The sequence below is a fragment of the Cebus imitator genome, unplaced genomic scaffold (assembly GCF_001604975.1).
Source record: "Cebus imitator isolate Cc_AM_T3 unplaced genomic scaffold, Cebus_imitator-1.0 Scaffold108, whole genome shotgun sequence".
NCBI lineage: Eukaryota > Metazoa > Chordata > Mammalia > Primates > Cebidae > Cebus > Cebus imitator.
In genome coordinates, this window is record NW_016107423.1 from 4,931,007 (window position 1) to 4,949,467 (window position 18,461).

Below are 18,461 nucleotides of genomic sequence, written 5' to 3' on the forward strand. Positions count from 1 at the left end.
TCTCAGCCTCCCAAGTGGCTGGGATTACAGATGCCACCACAGTGCCCTTTTTTTTTTTTTTTTTTTTTTTTTTTTTTTTAGTAGAGGCAGAGTTTCACCATGTTGGCCAGGCTGGTCTCGAACTCCTGACCTCAGGTGATCCACCCACCTTGGCCTCCCAAAGTGTTGGGAGTATAGGCCTAAGCCACCATGCCTGACCTACAACTCCTCTTTCAAATGTTAGTGTTCCCCAGATACTTGTCCTTGTCTATCTTCCACTCCACACAATTACGCCCACTCCCACGGCCTCCTTTCCATCCACATGCTGTTGACCCTCTGCTGACTTACAATCTAATTACCTTCTGCCCCAAACTCAGCACATCCAAAACTAAGTTCCTCATCTTCCTGTCATGATGCCCCCAACCTTCTCCATCTCTTGCCGACTCTGCCGACACTTGCCTCCACCCACTGCCTCACCTCCATTCAGACAATCACAAAACCCTCACCTTCAGGCCTTCCCAGAGTTCTTGAATTCACCCACCTCTCCCTAATAGCATTGCCCTGTTTCGAGCCACATAGCTAGGTTCCTTAACTGGTTTTTTTGGCTTCTAAGCTCATCTTTCTTCAATCCAATCTCCAATCTACAGCCACAGAAATTTTTCTAAAAAGAAAACCTGACCCATCACATACCATCCTTCGATGGCTTTCCATTGAGCTAAAATAAAGATGTAATTTCTCCAGAGGGTCAAAGGCCTTTGGGCACTGCCCTGCAATCCTTCATCTCCTACCACCCTCCTAACTTCCTTCAGCGCAGCCCCGCCCATCTTTATACATGCTGCTCTCTTTGTCTGGGACACATATTCGTCCCTCAACCTTAACGCCCAGCTAGATCATACACATCCTTGCTTTTCACTTAGATACCGATTTCTCCAGGGAACTTTCTATGACACTTCCAGGCAGGGCATCTCCTACAGGTTTCCTATCACCTGTGGTTAAGGGAACATGCAGCACTCACCCCTGGGGTGACTCATCTGTCTCCGCTCCCGCATGATACTCTGAGCTCCTGCAGGCAAGGCTGGAGGCTATCCTCACAACCCAGAGGGTGCAGCACATAAAACCCCCTCAACCAAGAGTCCACAATTGATTGTGGAATGAGTGATAACCTAGGAAAACTAGAAGTCAAATTTCCTTGTGTCCATCAATGTTTCCATATAGAATCCAGTTAAAGTAACCAAAACATTTTCACTTTTAAATGTTTGTTTATAAGCTACATAATGCCCCATAAAAGAAAAAAAACAGAAAAAAAAAAAGTAGTTTAAATGTTTTTTCTAAGTCATTTACTGCATAAAGCTCAGCACAGCCTCTCTGAGTGTTTGCAGTTCCCGATCTATGGCTACCCAGGCTTTGGACCCGTTCCTTTCAGCTTCTTGTGAGGCAGGAGTGGGAATACCATGCACTCCACCCCATGCCCTTGCTGTGGACTGTGCATCCCCAAGCTGTTACTAATTCTCTTCCGGAGCTACTTTCTCCTTGTTGAAGGAGCTCCTGTGACTCAGCAGCTTGTAAATGAGTTAGACCTTTTTGCTCAAAGCAGACTGAACACAGTGAACCACTGCATACTACATGACAATTAAATTAGAGAAACATTGAACAGATCTCTGCATAATCGGAAGGTACCTGCTTATAAACTGCAGATAGCTAGAATCTTTTTTTTTTCTTTAAGGCAAGATCACAATTTAGCCATGCTCAGCCACGTTGTCATACTGAATGGTAACTACAAGTAATTTCTCATGAAGAAAGAGTGCTCCAGTTCCTCAGTGCTCCAGTTCCCCCCCGCCACACACACACACACACACAGAATAAAGATGTATTTTACCAAAAATTACTTATACATTGGCATCCAGTGTAATGAAAATTTGATTAAAATATAAAACTCTATTAAAATTAGGGACATGAAAACACCAGAACTTCTTCTTCCTGTTTAACTGTAACTTTGTACCCATTGACCAAACTCCTCTGGTTCCCTCTCTCCATCCTCCCTGCCTCTGTTAACCACTATAGCAAATAACAATGCAACGTATATTTTAAGATAGCTAGAAGAAATGATAAATGTTTAAAGTGATGGATACGGTCATTTGATCGTTATATTTTACATACACACATCAAGATATCACATTGTATCCTGTAAATATGTACCATTATTGTGCCCGTTATACATTTTTAAAATTAAGCAAAAGAAAAAAAACTAAGAACATGAAATCCCTTGGCTCACACAATATGCAGACTGAGGACTTTGGTGAATTTAGAAGTGTAGGCTTCAGATTGTGCCGTGAATGCGATCACATAGGGTGTATAGATGATCTGTTCCTAACACGTGTGAAGACACACTTTTTTGTAAATAGCTTAATGAATATTTATTGTAATCACAGTATAGAGTTTATCCTAAATTTGTACTTCTTTGTACCTCCTCACAGACTGAATGCAGCAGCTGAAAGATTAGCAGCCTCAAAGAATTTTAAATACATATCTGGAATGTCTGCTATTATAGGTCCTGTAATTTTATAGGTTCTGTGATTCACTAAACTATTACTCAGTATTGGGTATTAAGAAAGCACAGACTCTGTCCCCAGGTTACTCACGGCCTGTGGGGGGCAGAAGGAGAAGAAGTAGGAAAAAGAAGAAGAAACAGACATGTGCTGGATGTCTGCTGTGTGGGAGGCACTACATGAGATGATATATAATTTCACTGAATCTTCATGATAATCCCATGTGGTCGGGATTATTATCTCTGTCTTACAGAGAAAGAAACAGGTTCAGAGAGATCCATTCTCCAAGATTACACGGCTTGTAACTTGCTGCAGAGCAGTGTGGTAAGAGCTGTACCAGCCAGAGAAGGAGGTCGCCCAGGTAACAAGCGGAGCGAGGACAAATAGACAGGTGAGAAGGGGCTTTGCTTGGCTGCACAGCATGAGTTTAAAGATTCTGATTTTGACATCTAAGTTATTCCTGAGAAGACGTGATTTAGACAGCTGGATAAATGGGTCTGGAGGTTAGAAGACAGCCAAAGCTGAAGGCATGAATAAGACCCTTTGGGATTATGTACAAATCCAAAAGAGAAAAGGCTGAGGATTGAACTTTGTGGCTTTTAAGAAAAGAGTACTTAAGTGGTACACAGGCTGAACGCAATGGCTCACACCTGTAATCCCTGCACTTTGGAAGGCCAAGGCAGGAGGATGGCTTCAGGCCAGGAATTGGATACCAGCCTGGGCAACATAGCAAGACCCTGTCTTTACAGAAAAATACAAAAATTAGTCAGGCATGGTGGCATGTGCATGTAGTCCTAGCTACCTTGAGAGGATGAGATGGAAGGATACCTTGAGTCCAGGGAATTGAGGCTGCAGGGAGCCAAGATCATGCCTCTGCACTCCAGCCTAGGTGACAGAGTGAGACCCTGTCTCAAAAAAAAAAAAAAAAAAAAAAGGCACATAAAAGAAGAAGAATACACCAAAAAGACTAAAAAGAAGCAGGAGAACATAGTGCCATGGAGTAAAAGCAGGCGTCAAAGGAGGGCTGCATTTAATTATTGAATTTTGCTATTAATATGGGAGGGTCTGGGTTGCATTGAGACCTAGGAGGTAGCCCACGGCATGCAGAGGTGGGAGATGAACAGGAAAGGGGCCATCTTCTCCCTCTAGACGGCAAGCTCTACCTAGCACATCAGGCCAGGCTTGTCTTTTCACCCCTTCACCTCTAGATCTAGAATAGGGCTATCCACTATTTCGGAAATACTTTTTGAATGACTGAATGAATGATTTAATGAACTAACGATTAAAATATGAAGTCCTAGAGAAGAAGGGAGAAAATGAAATCCAGAGTGAAGATAGTGAGCTCAGCGCTGGACAAAAGGAGGTCCACCTCTTCCTTTGAAACTAGCATCACCAACACCAAGCGTTCTGCTCAGAATAGTGGAGACACTCATGTTTGTGAACCAAATCAATGAATTCTGTTCAGAGTGTTATTAACTCATCCATGTTCCCTGATTTCACAAATAGAAGGTTCTATTGAAAAAATTAAGTCCGGTAAATTGTGTTGGACTTTGGCCACCAACAATGATTCAATGATTTTTATTAGACATGCTACTCTTGATTTTTAATTATGAATGGCATGAGCGCTTTGCTGTTGATAGTTTAATATTATGTTTGACAAAGGAAACTGGTTCTTGAGCATTGCGGAAATTAGGTTATTTTCAAATATGATGAAGATTCTCATGCTACTATAATATAGGATATATTCATGGCTAAATAAAATATGAGATGCATAAAAATAAGAATGAAGTGTAGAAATTTACTTTTCTAACTTGGTGCTAATCCAATGGATAAGGAAAGAGACCATAGGAGAAAAAGAGATAAAATGTTGAGAAACTCTTTTAAAAAGATAATCAGACAGGCCTAGAATCTCAAGGGCTAGGTCAAAAGAAATGTAAATGTGTGGAGAATTCAGAAATGGCTCCAGAGGGTTTATCTTTTCCATTTGTGTTCTCCAATGCCATCCGAGGCAGCACTGTGACCCTGGCCCCCAGATAAGAGTCGGTGACCTCTGTCACAGAAATGCCAACTGTCTCAGTTCCCTCTGCATTTGCATTTTCTTCCCTGACTTGGAAAGTCTGCATTTCCATATGCAGGCTTCCATACTCCAGCTGAAAGACCACATGGCTGCCTGTCTAGCCTTCCACTGACAGGAATACAAAGCCAGCCATTTTCAAATAATGTGACTGCCCCCATAGGTTACGGAACAGCAGAGAATCATGGTAGCTTCCCGCACTGTTCAGTGGGTAAACTTGTGTGGCTCTTGTCCTAGATTCCTAAGAGGACACCAGTTTTCTCCAGACTCCCCCCAACCCCAGTGTTTTCCTCAAGGAATGATGTTTGGATAATAAAAGATGATAAAGTAATTTCCTTTCCTCCCCATTACCATTGTTACCACGTGGACAACTGGGATTGAATGACTGAAACAACTTGGAAAACTGCTACCATCTCCACACTGCTGTCTTCCATATTTGATCCATCCTGAGCCACGCTGGCAGATAAATCTTCTGAGCACATAAGTTATTTTCCACTTTGAAGTCCTGTTCCAGAACCTGCAATGGCTCCTGTTGCCTTCCATGTCAAGTCTTCTTTCACGCAGCTTTGAAGACCTTCAGAATTTGGCTCCATTCCTACCTGTTCATGCTCCTGCCCTTCACGTCTCCCTCCTGGATAGAACCATCGCCTTTCTGCACAGGGCCATTCTCCTCTTTGCCCTACTACTTACCCTGGCCTGTCTCCATTCCCCCACAGTGGGGGTGCCTCCCCCCACCACCCCTTTCCCAACTACTTGCCCATTTCTCCAGGGGCAGATGAAGCCCTGCTTTCTGAGGGCGTTCTCTGACTCTTCCAGTCCCTGCTGGTGAGACTGACAGAAAGAACGACAGGAATCTTTCTGCCTGAAGCAGGCAGTCAAAACATGGATATACTTAATTGTATTTTGTTGGTTGGGGCTCCCTTGGAAATATGTCTCAGACTTATTTCTATTTTCCCTTCATAACTAGGGAAGGGCAAAGCCCATAGTAGGCATACATACTTACTGGGCCCTCGATTTTAGAGCCCCTATCTGTCTTCTTGCCCTGAGGCCATAGGGGTTTATCTCTAGTTGAATGTCAGCAGCTGGGGAGCCAGGTATTAACATTCTTACTATAAACCCAATCTCACATTACCTCTTTAGCAAATGCAAATCTGTACTGGTTGAGTCAGAGAGAAGCTTCTATAAATTCATTCAGTGTTAACCAAATTTTAATGTTAGCCTTTGGCGGGTTTTCGCTGCTTTCTCAGACATGTGCAGTTGGTTTCAAATCTGTGTCCTATTTGAAATGTGATAAGAAGGCAAAGAGAGTAATTGATGGGAGAGCTTATGGCTATGGAAACTGAGCTTCCTTTGGTCATCCTCACCTCCTTTATGTCATCTGCTAGCCTGGACCAAGCTCACATAATCACATTGCTTGTAAACAGTTTTATGCTTTCAAATGACACCATTTCAGGGCTACTCATATTTAGTGTTTGTTTTAATACTTTTGACTCATTGAGGAGAGACATGGTGGCTGATGTGCACAGAAATGGAACTGGAAATTCTTGGTTTAACTCTTAAAATCCTGTGCCTCAGATGCTTCCAGAAGATCCGGGCCTTTCCTGGACCCTCAAAAATCCCTTTTGTCAATCATTTCAAATATTAGAATTAGCTTCCCCTGAGATTTTTGCTCTAAATGTTAATTACACATTAACAGAAGAACTAGAAATAAATAGCATTTATATTTTTGGTTTTCTGTGATTATTTATGTCTCTGCCTTCAGAATGAAATCATTTCCTTCCTGCCTAATCAGGCTGAATTTAGGTAACAGAATATAGCTGTGGACCTAAGCTAGATTTCAAGAAAGAAAAATAATTTCACAGCTGACTATGCATGTCTCTATTGCCATTACTAGTTAATTTTAATTGAATGCTGTCTGTGCACTTCCTGAAAAACCACATATTCATCCTTCAAGACCCAGTTCAAACGTTGCTCTGTGAAGCCTTCCCCAGCTCGCCTGGCAGAGTTTAACATCCCTTCTTTACATTCCAGCAGCCTATGTTTGATTCCTTGAACTCACAAGGAATTGAGTGGATGCTTTATAAAGCATCTACTTTCCATGACTCAGTGCCCTTGCCATAATGTACTTTATCAATTGACCCGTCTGTCTTCCTTTCTCACTCAACTTGCTCAGGGTGAGTGCTACATCTTATTCATGCTTATCATGTTTATACATTCTGCACAATGCCTAGCACACAGCAGAGGCTCAGTCGGATGATTTGTATCAAAGGTCAAAAGAGGCTGGTGGTTCCTGAGCAGCTGCCTGAGTAATAACACCAAAGATAGGCATATTGATTCACATAGGCTGAGCTTTTGAAGTGGAAGAGTTTGTCTGAGCTTCTATAGCCACAGGAAATGGAGAGAATGGAATGGATGGGGAAATGGGTTGCTGGCCAGAGAGTTTGGTATCAACAGAAACCATCTAAATAGCTCCTAAATGTGCTTCTATTACTTCTCTATTACTGCTGCCTCCAACTTTTTCAGGTATTCCTCATTTCTTGCCTGAATTTACTAATAAGCTCGAAATTGGTCTCCCTAGTATGATTATAGTATTCTTTTCCACCCTAGTCTTCTCTTAGGCATCTTTGACATGCTCTCCAGCCTGAACTCTCTAAAAACAAATCCAATAATTGTTTGCTTAAAATCCTTTCAGTGCGTAAAATCCTTTCAGTGATCACACATATGCTTGCACGCGTGCACACACACACACACACACACAGGCAAATGCACACACATACTGCCTTCATTCTGAAATCCAGACTCCTTGTTGTGATGTTCGAGGTCCATGCATGATTCAGCCCTTCCTTTTTGTCACTGTTATCCCTCGACACACACCCTGCTGTCCAGTATGTGGAACTACTGGAAGCTCCCTCAATGGTCCAAACCATGAGACCTTTGCGCCTTGGCACATGATGCTTCTTGCTGTTACGAAACCCTTCATATCCTTGGTCTTACTCAACTTCCTTATCTCTGCCTCCAGTTCAGAGTATTGCTAAAGTGCCACCTCATCTGAGATGCTTTCCTGAACCACTCCCTACTCCCTACTGGGGTGAGATACCCAATGCACGCCCTCCCATACCATCCTATGCATTCCCCTGTCTTGGAACTTCTCATGTGGTGTGCACTGTCTGACTCCTCCAGGACACTGAGTTTAAGGGTAGGCATTTCCTGTTTGCATCTGTCAATGTCTAAGTGAGTGTTTCCCTGACCATCCCACTTACCACACACGTGTGTGAACATGCACGTACACACACCCCCCATGTTTCCTATTCCTATTCCTACTTTGTAGTTGTCTCCATAGCACTCATCGATTTCTAATACACTATATAATTTACTTATTTTGTTTGTTTTCCATCTTCTTCACTTTCTATAAACAGCACGAGGGCAAGAATTTGAAAGCCTGTATTTTTTTTTTTTTTTTGGAATTGCCTTGAATTGCTCCGGTCTGATACTGATTTTTCTATTCTACTCAGCCCTAAGTTAAGATTGGGTTACTAAGAAATAACCACATGTACCTTTCTTAAAGAAATATCAGGAGTCCTTTTGTTACTGTTCATGCCCACCAATACCACCAATATCCTGTTTTCCAGAACTTTACTACTAGAATGCTCAAAAGTTTGCTCTGGTTTCTGTTGTCAGAATTTCCACTACCTGTTCTCGGACTGACTTTTTCTCCTAACCCTATAAAATAGTTCAGCGGTTTAGTCATTTCAAAGTAGCTGCTTTAGAGGCTGTCTTTCCTGATGGCCCACCAAATTTGTTAATGGAAACTTTTGTTCCTCCTTGCTACAGTTTGAATGTGTCCTCCAAATGTTCATGTGTTGGAAACTCAAATGCTCTTATAACAGTATTAAGAGATGATCAGGCTTTTAATAAATGACTGGACCATGAGGGCTCCACCTCACCAATGGATTAGTTCTGTTATCAGAAGAGTGGGTTAGTTATCTCAGGAGCAGTCTTCTAATAAAAGAATGAATTCAGCCCCCATTTTTTCTCTATTCCTGGAATACATTTTCTCACCATGTGATGCTTTTTGCCATGAGAGAACCTCACCAGATGTCGGCACCATGCTCTTGAGCTGCCTAGCCTCTAGGCTTGACTTGTGCCTAGCCACAAGTCAAATAAACTTGTATTGTTTGTAAATTACCCAGTCTACAGTATTGTGTTATGGCATAGACACTCCCTTTTTTGCTTGTTTCAATGTTTTGTTTTGTTTTCTGAGACAGAGTCTCACAGTGTTACCCGGGCTGGAGTGCAGTGGCATGATCTCAGCTCCCTGCAACCTCCACCTCCCAGGTTCAAGTGATTCTCCTGCCTCAGCCTCCCAAGTAGCTGACATTATAAGCGCCCGCCACCACGCCCAGCTAATTTTTTATATTTTTAGTAGAGATAGGGTTTCACTAGGTTGGTCAGGCTGGTCTCAAACTCCTGACCTTGTGGTCTGCCCACCTTGGCCTCCCAAAGTGCTGGGATTACAGTTGTGAGCCACCGTGCCCAGCCTGTTTCAATGGTTTTTGTCTGTTTTATCCACTGCTAGTTTCCCAGAGTCTAGAACAGTGCCTCACATAAAGCAAGTGCCCATTAACTGTTTGCTGATTAAAGGCATTTGTCTCCTTAGTGTTTAGTATGATACCTGGCACATAATAGATCCTTAATACATATTCATTGGACAAATTAATAAAGGACTGAAAGAAATAGGGGTGCAAAATTACATGAAGGAATAAAGTGGATGAAAGGCCATTGTAGGCTCTTCCTTCTTTCACACATCTTAGGTCTAATCAATCATCAAGTTGTTGGTTCTCTTCTTTAAAATTTTCCTCATATTTTCTTTTCTACTACTTAATTCAGGTCCCTATCATCTCTAACCTTGACTATTACAATATTCTTCTAGTTTTCACGCCTTTAGTTTTGCTCTCCTTCAATCAATTCTCCTCTTAGTGATGTTTCCAAAATGTGTCCAGGAGTATCACTCCCTGGACTGGTGAATCCCATCTGACGGATAACATTAAATGCCTTTGTGAGAACAACAAAGTTCTCACAAAGAGAACAAGTTCATGACTTGGACTCTTTCCATCTTCACCTTCTACCCCACTTCTGCTGGCCCCACATGTGCTCTGAATTCTTGCCATTCCAAATTATTGCATTTTTTCCCAGCATTTCTCTTTCGTGCTTCGGTGCCTCTGTTCTCTTTGTTTGGAATAGTTCTCGTCGATTTTGTACACGATTACCTTTTATGTATCCTCCAAAATTTAGCTTCACTGTCATGTCCTCTTTAGAGTCCTCTTTAATTCCCAACTAGAATTTGTCATTCCTTCTTACACCTCCCAAAGCACTCTTCACCTTATATATTGTCATCATTTGCTTATGTGTCTGTCTTCTTCCCAGAAATGTGAGTTCATTGAGGGCAGAGACTGTGTCTTATGCACCTTTGTGTACCCAGAGCTTAGCCCCATGTTTGCCATTCACTGGGGACATGAAAAATATTTTTTTGCTATGAAGACTTGCACATTAAGCTTAACATATGAAAGTACTACTTTTTGGAAATTATTTAATTTTTCAGCCTTTATAAAGCCCATGTAGTATATTTCTCATTCTAATGATAATTATGGGTTTTTAGTGGACTCTTCTTCTGTGGGTTTCATGGCAAGGACCAGTACTTTATAAGGATTTTCCTAGGTTCAACCTTACATTTCTATATTGAGAAGCCCTTTTTTAGGCAGACCTTTCTACCCATATTTTCCTTCCTTTGTATTATGCACAGTGTATACAAATTATAGAAAGCCAGGTTGCTTCATAGGTTCAACGCCACACATTAATGTTCCTCATTTAATGCCTGACTCATTCCACACAGTAGTATCAATGCCCCACAGGTTTCCTGAGTTGTCACTGGGACAGAGCTCACCGCTACTCTGAAAGGAAAGATGAGAATTTCACCATGGGCTTTTTCTAAATTACAGAAGAGTAGGTTGGGTGCAGTGGCTCATTCCTGTAATCCCAGCACTTTGGGAGGCCAAAATGAGCGAATCACCTGAGGTCAGGAGTTCGAGACCAGCCTGGCCAACATGGCAAAACCATGTCTCTACTAAAAATACAAAAATTAGCCAGGCATGACGGCTGGCGCCTGTAATCCCAGCTAGGGGATCCTGAGGCACAAAAATCGCTTGAACCTGGGAGGCAGAGGTTGCAGTAAGCCGAGATCACGCCACTGCACTCCAGCCTGGGCAAGAGTGAGTGAGACTCCATCTCAAAAAAAAAAAAAAGGTACAGGAGAGTGGGTTTCGGGAATTTTTTAAGCCTCTCAATCTTTCTTCATAAGCTTATATTAGAATGAAAAGAAGCTCTTTCTACTCATTCTAAAGTTTATGACATCAATTATACTTTTAGCTATCCCTGCAATTGTTACTACTTCTGCCTGCTTAAAAAGCAAAATGGAAAATAAAGTAATAAAATATGCAATTAGCTTAAAGATAATTTACTAAAAGGGAATTGATAATATTAGGCAAACAAGGTAGAATTAGATTGAGTGTTCGCCCAAGAGCTAACCCTGAATGCAGAGGCAAGAAAAATTGTAAGACACAATTATATTCAGGGAGGAAACAGCTCAAATGCAGAAGAGACAGGATGGGGCATTAGGGTGAAAGGGCAAGACAAGGCCACTGATGGGCAGTGAGGATGGTGGCTTGAAGCATCAAGCAAATAACCACAAAGCAGAGCAGGTGAGACTGGGCAGTTCAGGACATTAAGTCATGAATATGCCTTGTTCCTGGTTGGCATCTGTACACATTTCTTAAATTCACTGCACTCCATTTATCACCATCTGCATACTCAGAGTAACATGCTAGTCAGAGCAAGGTAAAAGTTTCTTTAGGTTTCCTTGGCAGAACTTTGTGAACTTTTGTGGGTGTGCTAGAGATGGGCCACACACTTTCTGGTGCAGACCTCCATGCCACAGCTGAGGCATGGGCAGGTCTCCATGAACCTGGACGTCCATGCTCCAGGTGAGCTACCACAGCTCCACTCCCTTGGCTGTTGCTCGAGTCCCATGGGATCTCATGGTCCAGGGAGGGTTTCAGCTATTCCAGGCCTAGCAAGGCGAAATCAAGTACCAACTGGATAGATTTTTGAATCAAGAATCGGCAACCCTGAGATAAGCCCAGAGCCAATTCTCCAGTTTTCAGCAGGGTCCAATGGCATAAATTAGAGAGTGGAAATCCCCTCAGGCTCAGTACCAGACCTTATGCACCAAGGGTTATCTTGCAGGTACTCCTATCCTCCCAGTATCATCTGGTCTATGGTAAGCAAGAGTGTGACTCCTTAAAGGCACTACAGCAGATTTAACACACATGAAGCCAAAGCTGTCAACCCCTCTGTGCACCTGAAATGTTAGGGCTGAGGCCCATTACAGAGAGAACTTAAGGATAGCTTTGTTGGCAGGAGACCTCATGCTTGAGGTATGCAGTACAGTGCCCTGAAATAGAGTGCCAAAGATTGAAGTCCTTGACATCTAACTCTTCATCCAGGTTCACCCTGGCCCTCTACAAAATTAATATCTTTCAGTAAACATATTCTAATCAAGCTTTAAATAACTTTGGTTAGTTACAAGTGTGAAAGCTCATCAGGCCAAATCTGCGGTGGAATTTTCCGTTCCTGAGTTCCCCCACTTCTAACTCCTTTAGTTTGGTTCTTATGAGATGATTTCTTCTTGGATTCCTGAGATGAAAAGCAATAGAAGAGGGCAGGCATATCTAGAAAGGGACTAGGTTAGCACTGATAAAAGTGGCTGAGGTCAATGAATATTTAAAAGAAGCCAAAAAGTAATGGATGAGGACTCTTACTTTTTGAAACTTCATTTTCCAGTCCAAAGCACAAAACCTACAAACTGAGGTGAAAATTCCCTTTGCACCACCTTCTCTGGCATTGCCAGTCATTGAGAGGGGATTGTGGAGGACAGTTAGGCTAAGGGTAAGGCTAAGTATGTGTTGGTTCTTAGTCTTCCTGGGAGAAATTACCTCAGGGTTCCCTGGCCTTGGGAGATCCCTGCAGAAGCAGATTGAAGCTAAAGCCAATTCAGACTGTCAAGGCAAACTTCCTAGTCACATTCTGACCACAGATGAGTGGATTGGTGAATAGGACTGTTCCAGAGTCAAAATATGAATCTGGAGAAGTTTGGGCTTTCTTTGTAGCATCTTAATCCTTACAAAACTCTCTCTGAGCCAAAGTCTCATGCCACTCTGGCCCTCAAGTCCTGTTCTTCTGCCCCATCTCATGGATCTCACCGGTCCTGCAGGTACATTCATGGCCTATATGCCCTGGGTTTTCCAAGGGGAGGAGCTAGCTAACCCAGCAAATTAACTTCACCTGCACGAATAAATAAATAGAGGAAGCCAATGGAACCCCTGTAAGATCATGACCCTTTGGAGATTATTTTGCTTTCTAACAGTGACTTTCCAGAAGCAATGCCTTAGAAAAGAAGTAATTCTGATGGAGAAGTATTCCCAGTGACATAAAGAGATAGCAGAACCCTAATAGATATGAAGGGATAGACACCTTTAGGACCTTGCAGGGTTTCTCAGAGGTAAGTACCTGATGTTCTGCTTATATACGAAAACCCTGAAGCAGTGAGGAATTCTGCATCATTTGTTTAATTTTTCACAGGGCCATTTAGTAGACATTAAGGAGAGGCCTATTATGTGAGACTCTGTGCTAGGTGCTGGAAATATAAAGTAAGTAACGGGCTGAGTACAGTGGTTCATTCCTGTAATCCCAGCACTTCAGAAGGCCAAGGTGGGCAGATTCCTTCAGCCCAGGAGTTTCAAGCCTGGGCAACATGGTGAAACCCCATCTCTACAAAAAATACAAAAATTAGCCAGGCATGGTGACCTGTGCCTGTAGCCCCAGCTATTCAGGAGGCTGAAGTGGGAGATTACTTGAGCCTGGGAGGCAGTGGTTGCAGTGACCTGTGATCACACCACTGCACTCCAGCCAGGGCAACACAGTGAGGCCTTGTCTCAAAGAAAAAAAGGAAAAAAGGATAAAGATAAACAACATAGATATGTGTCTGCCCTCATAAAGCTTACATTCTAATGGGGAGGCAAACAAAAATAGATGTGAACAGACAAAATCTGTAAAGCAGGTTGGAGTTGTATTAAAGACAGTGTCAGGAAAGCCTTCTGTAAGGTTCAGACATTTAAGCTAAGATTCAAAAATGAAAGCAGTCAGCCATGCAAAGAGATGGGAAACAGTGTTCCAGGCAGAGGGAGTAGCCTATGTCAAAGTGCTGGAAGTTTAGCACATTGAAGGAAGGGAAAGAAGTTCAGTGAGGCTAGAGCTGGCTGACAATGGGGAGAGGAACACAAAATAAGGTTAAAGAGAGAGGTAGGGAACAGAGCATGTCAATAGTAAATTATGGCCTTGGAGTTTATTCAAAATGAAATGAAAAATCCTCCTAGGTATGAAGTCGGGGATTACACTCCAGCATGCATTTAAGAAGCTCTTGCTGCTCTGGAAAATAAGCTGTAGGTGGACAAGAGTGGCCATAGAGAGACAACAGGTGTTATAACAGTCCAAGAAAGAGATGATGGTGGCCTGGAATTAGGTGAAAGAGCGAATAGAGGTGAGATGCGTTTTCACAGATAGAATCAACAGGACTTGCTAATGCACTGGATATATGGGTTACGGGCAGGAGAAGAATCAAGGACGACCAAAGGGAAGGAGGGCTTCACAACCCTCTCACTATCGCCCTCCTGGGGCTATGACTCCTGATGCCTTCTTGAGCTTCTCCCAACTCCCAGGCCTTGAGTTTTGTCCCAGGCCTTGAGAGAAAAGATCTTACTTGGATCCATTGAAGGCTTCCCTCTCCATGAGCAAAATCCTCTATGAGACCCATTTAAAGTTTTCCACTTGAATTAGAAATTATTTCTGAAAAAGCACAAAGAAATCAAAAAGACTTCTTCGTGCATTGAACTGAACTGACACTGGCATGAGAAAATGATTTGCTTTGTATAGTGAAAGAGTCTAACTGAACTGCCCAGAGCAGTTATCAAAAGGTTTAAGAAAGATGTCAGGAAGTCCCATGCAATATGAGTGACTGAGTGAGAATTCTGATCCTAAAGCTGGGCATGATTTATTTTTCTGCACTAACTCAATGTAAAAGTTTCCAAATGATCTCTTCCAAACACAAATCAACTCTAATGACAGTAAGTGTGCAGTAGGTAGTACTCTGGTACTTCATGGTTTTCTGTCTTGAATGCTACCTAATCCTATAGATGGCTTTGGGAAATATTCACAAATGAACATGGATTCTCTTTTCTAATAACTAGCATAATCACTATCAGTGGAACATCTGGTATGAACCAAGATGAACTAGGGCTCTGGGGGCCTGCCTGTACACTCCGGAGAGCCAGGGGCCATGGTTCCTTTCTGCATAGCTCTGGGATGCCTGCCTGCTGAAGTATATCTGTTTATGTGTCTATGATGGTGAATCCCCACATTTTCCCAGTTCTCAACTCATGTACCCAACTCAAGGCTAGGAAACAGCAACATGGTGAAATACTGTCCTCCTGCCTTCCCACCCAGGACCTGCTTGGCCTTCCCTGTCTCAGGGAACAGTCACAGGTCACCATGGGGAATTCTACCCCCGCACTGGGCAGACGGATCTTCCAAAATGATCCTGGTTATTTTGGTGGCCATAGCTGTCGGGGGCAGGGGGCTGTTTTCTGTTACCACCCAGTTTCTCTGGTACATCCCACCTTGTCCTCAGATCCCTTGTTCCCTCCACAACAACAGAAACATGCACAGGGACTCTGAGGAGAAATACTGCTATCACTCCAGAGGACATTATTTGAGCAATAAAATTGAGTATCAAGTATTTTTTTAAGTAATGAAAGTAATCACAGAAATATTTTTTTCCCATTTCCTTCTAAAGCAAACTAAAGTTTAGTGATGAAAAATATAAATAACTTATTTGGCAACCATTTCCAATATTGTGCCTTTTCTTTCATAGCTGTTAAATAAAACCTATTTATATACTATAGGTAGGATTTCACACAATAAGTTAATTACTTTGGGTGTGGCTTCTTGTGAAATTCTATTGCTATGCTTTAAACTGAACAGAGGCTGATCAAAAGATGAAAGATGAGTTTAGAAAAGTTGTCACATTTCTTCTTATTCCCAGGGTTTAAAAAAAAAAGCTGAAATAGAAAATTACATACTAATTTTCAGATCAAGAAATGCTGTGTAATTTAACATCATCACTATGTTAACGGTAATCACATTTCCATTAGGACGTAGCAGGGCACAAAGAGATCTAAGGCATGGTCTGTGCTGTCAAGGAGTTTACAACCTTTTCCTAACACTGCAATCAGCCTGGCGCCTGCCTGCCTTAGAGCCTTTGGCCACGCCATTCTTTTTCACTTTCCATAGCTTTCCCAGCACTCTGATTTGGCAAACTCCAACCTATCATTGGTTCTTGGCTTAAATATCACTTACCAGAACCTGGGAGCAGAGGGAACATGTCCTGTCTCTCTAAGGCTGCATCCCTCATTATACTTTCTCCTAGAGCCCTGTGCACTCCTTCACTGAATCTAGAAAAATTAGTATCATACAGCTATTTGTGAGATTGGGGGAGCATAGGGAGGAGAGCTGATGTTTCGTAATGATAATCTCCTCAACTAGACTGCAGATTCCTCAAGGGCAAATGATTTTGTTTACCACTCCATCTTCAGCCCTGACACGGTGCCTGGTACATAGTGGGGTCTCAATAAATACTTGTGGAGTAACTTAATTAATGATATAAACAGCAGTTGCCTAAAAACACTTCAAAGTGGCATGGCTGAAGGCCAGATTATAGCTGTCCTGTGAAATGAAAGGAGGGAAATACCAGCCTGGAGTTGAAATTGTTACAATTAGCATCTTGAGGGAAAGAGCTGAGATGAAAATGAACCTAGAAGGAAGAAGCTAGAAGGATGTGTTCCAGAAAACACAGAGGAATAATAGCACTGGCTGAAGAAATAGAATAGTGAGCACAGCAAACTTGGGTACAACAGAACACTGGTATAGTTGAATGGGGATATCTATAGGGAAGTAGTAGAATTAATATTTATATTGATATTAACATTAATGTTTATATTGATATTAATCCTACTACTTCTCTATAATATTGATATTAATATTTTGCCAGCCAGTCATGGTGACTCATGCCTGTAATCCCAGCACTCTGGGAGGCCGAGGCAGGTGGGTCACGAGGTCAGGAGTTCAAGACCATCCTGTCCAATATGGTGAAACCCCATCTCTACTAAAAAATACAAACATTATCCAGGCGTGGTGGACCATTCCTATAGTCCCAGCTATTTGGGAGACTGAGGCAAGAGAATCACTTGAACCCAGGAGGCGGAGGTTGCAGTGAGCCGAGATTGCACCACTGCACTCCAGCCTGGGTGACAGAGTGAGACCCATCTCAAAATAAATAAATAAATAAAATATTTTGCCATTACTTATAACGGCAGAAACAGCAATTACTTTTGCACCAACCTAATAAATAGGTCAATTTTAGACAAAGAGCTTAGCTTTTAGCTTTAGGTCCACTAAAAGCCTTTGAAGAAAGTGATTATGTATACAAACCTGATATTTTGGCATCCAAACCACAAAATAGATGAAATAAAGTTTTCCATTCCTGTTATAAAGATTTATTGGCTTTACTAAAAGATTAAGAAAATAAGCTTTAAAAATTTTTAAATAGTCTTTAAAAAAGATTAAATAAGATCACTTTGGGTAGATTAAAATGTTTGTTTATAACTAAAATAGTTTGGATGCCACTTAACTAAAAAGATTTGTTCAGCAAAAGAAAATAAAAGGCAAATAATTAAAGAGCAGGAAAACATGTTAGTAAGCATTGCTAATTAAAGATTAGTTTAAAATCAAGATAAAATAACATGCAATCTTTATGCATGACAATTGACATCTGTGATTTGGTTTACAAAATTTTAATCCACATAAAAATTTTCAGGACCACCACTATTGCTTTTGGTAAAATGTTTTTTCGATTCTAAAACACACTGAAGAAAAATATTCCAGAATATCTTTAGTTTAAAAAGTAAAGTCCATCAGCAGCTCAGATGCCAGCTGAGATCTCTTGCCCTTCAAATAAAATTGATAGTGAGATATCGAGTTTCCTCCCACTTTCCCTGGGGATAGGAGAGGATGGCTTTCACCCAGTGATGCCTCTCTTGTCTTTAGCAGTCTTGCAGACCTGTCCATTCTTTAAAACACTGCACTTCCCTAAATGTAGACCATGCAGAAACTTTAACATAAACAAGAATGTGTGAAGGAAAGGAATTGTTAACACTCACCAAACCTGACATTCCCATTGCCTAAGGAAAAATCATTCCACTATTAAACCCTTAACAAAATTCCCTATACGGCACACCAACTCTTGTGTTCTTGATTCTCAGACCCACGTCCCCTGGAAAGCAGTTCTTTCCAGCCTCACACAGCAGGGCTCCACCTCACTTCAGAGAAATCTTATCCCTTGCTCAGAGCTCAGACCCACCTGCACTCACTCCCAACAGTAAATTTCCTCAAGTTTAGGTTATTCAAGCTAGATCAAAATAAGAATATCAAAGCTCCTCTTTCATGGCATGGAAACACTCGTGAAGTAATTCACTAATAAACCTACCACTCACAATATTAGCCCCTACTCAAACAGTCTTTCTTGCATTACACATTTGTAAATTAGCCTCCTGCAGATGGTCAGATATTGTAAATATCTGGAAATACAAGGCCAAGTCATTGCAAATTGAATTTTTTTTTTTTTTTTTTTTTTTTTT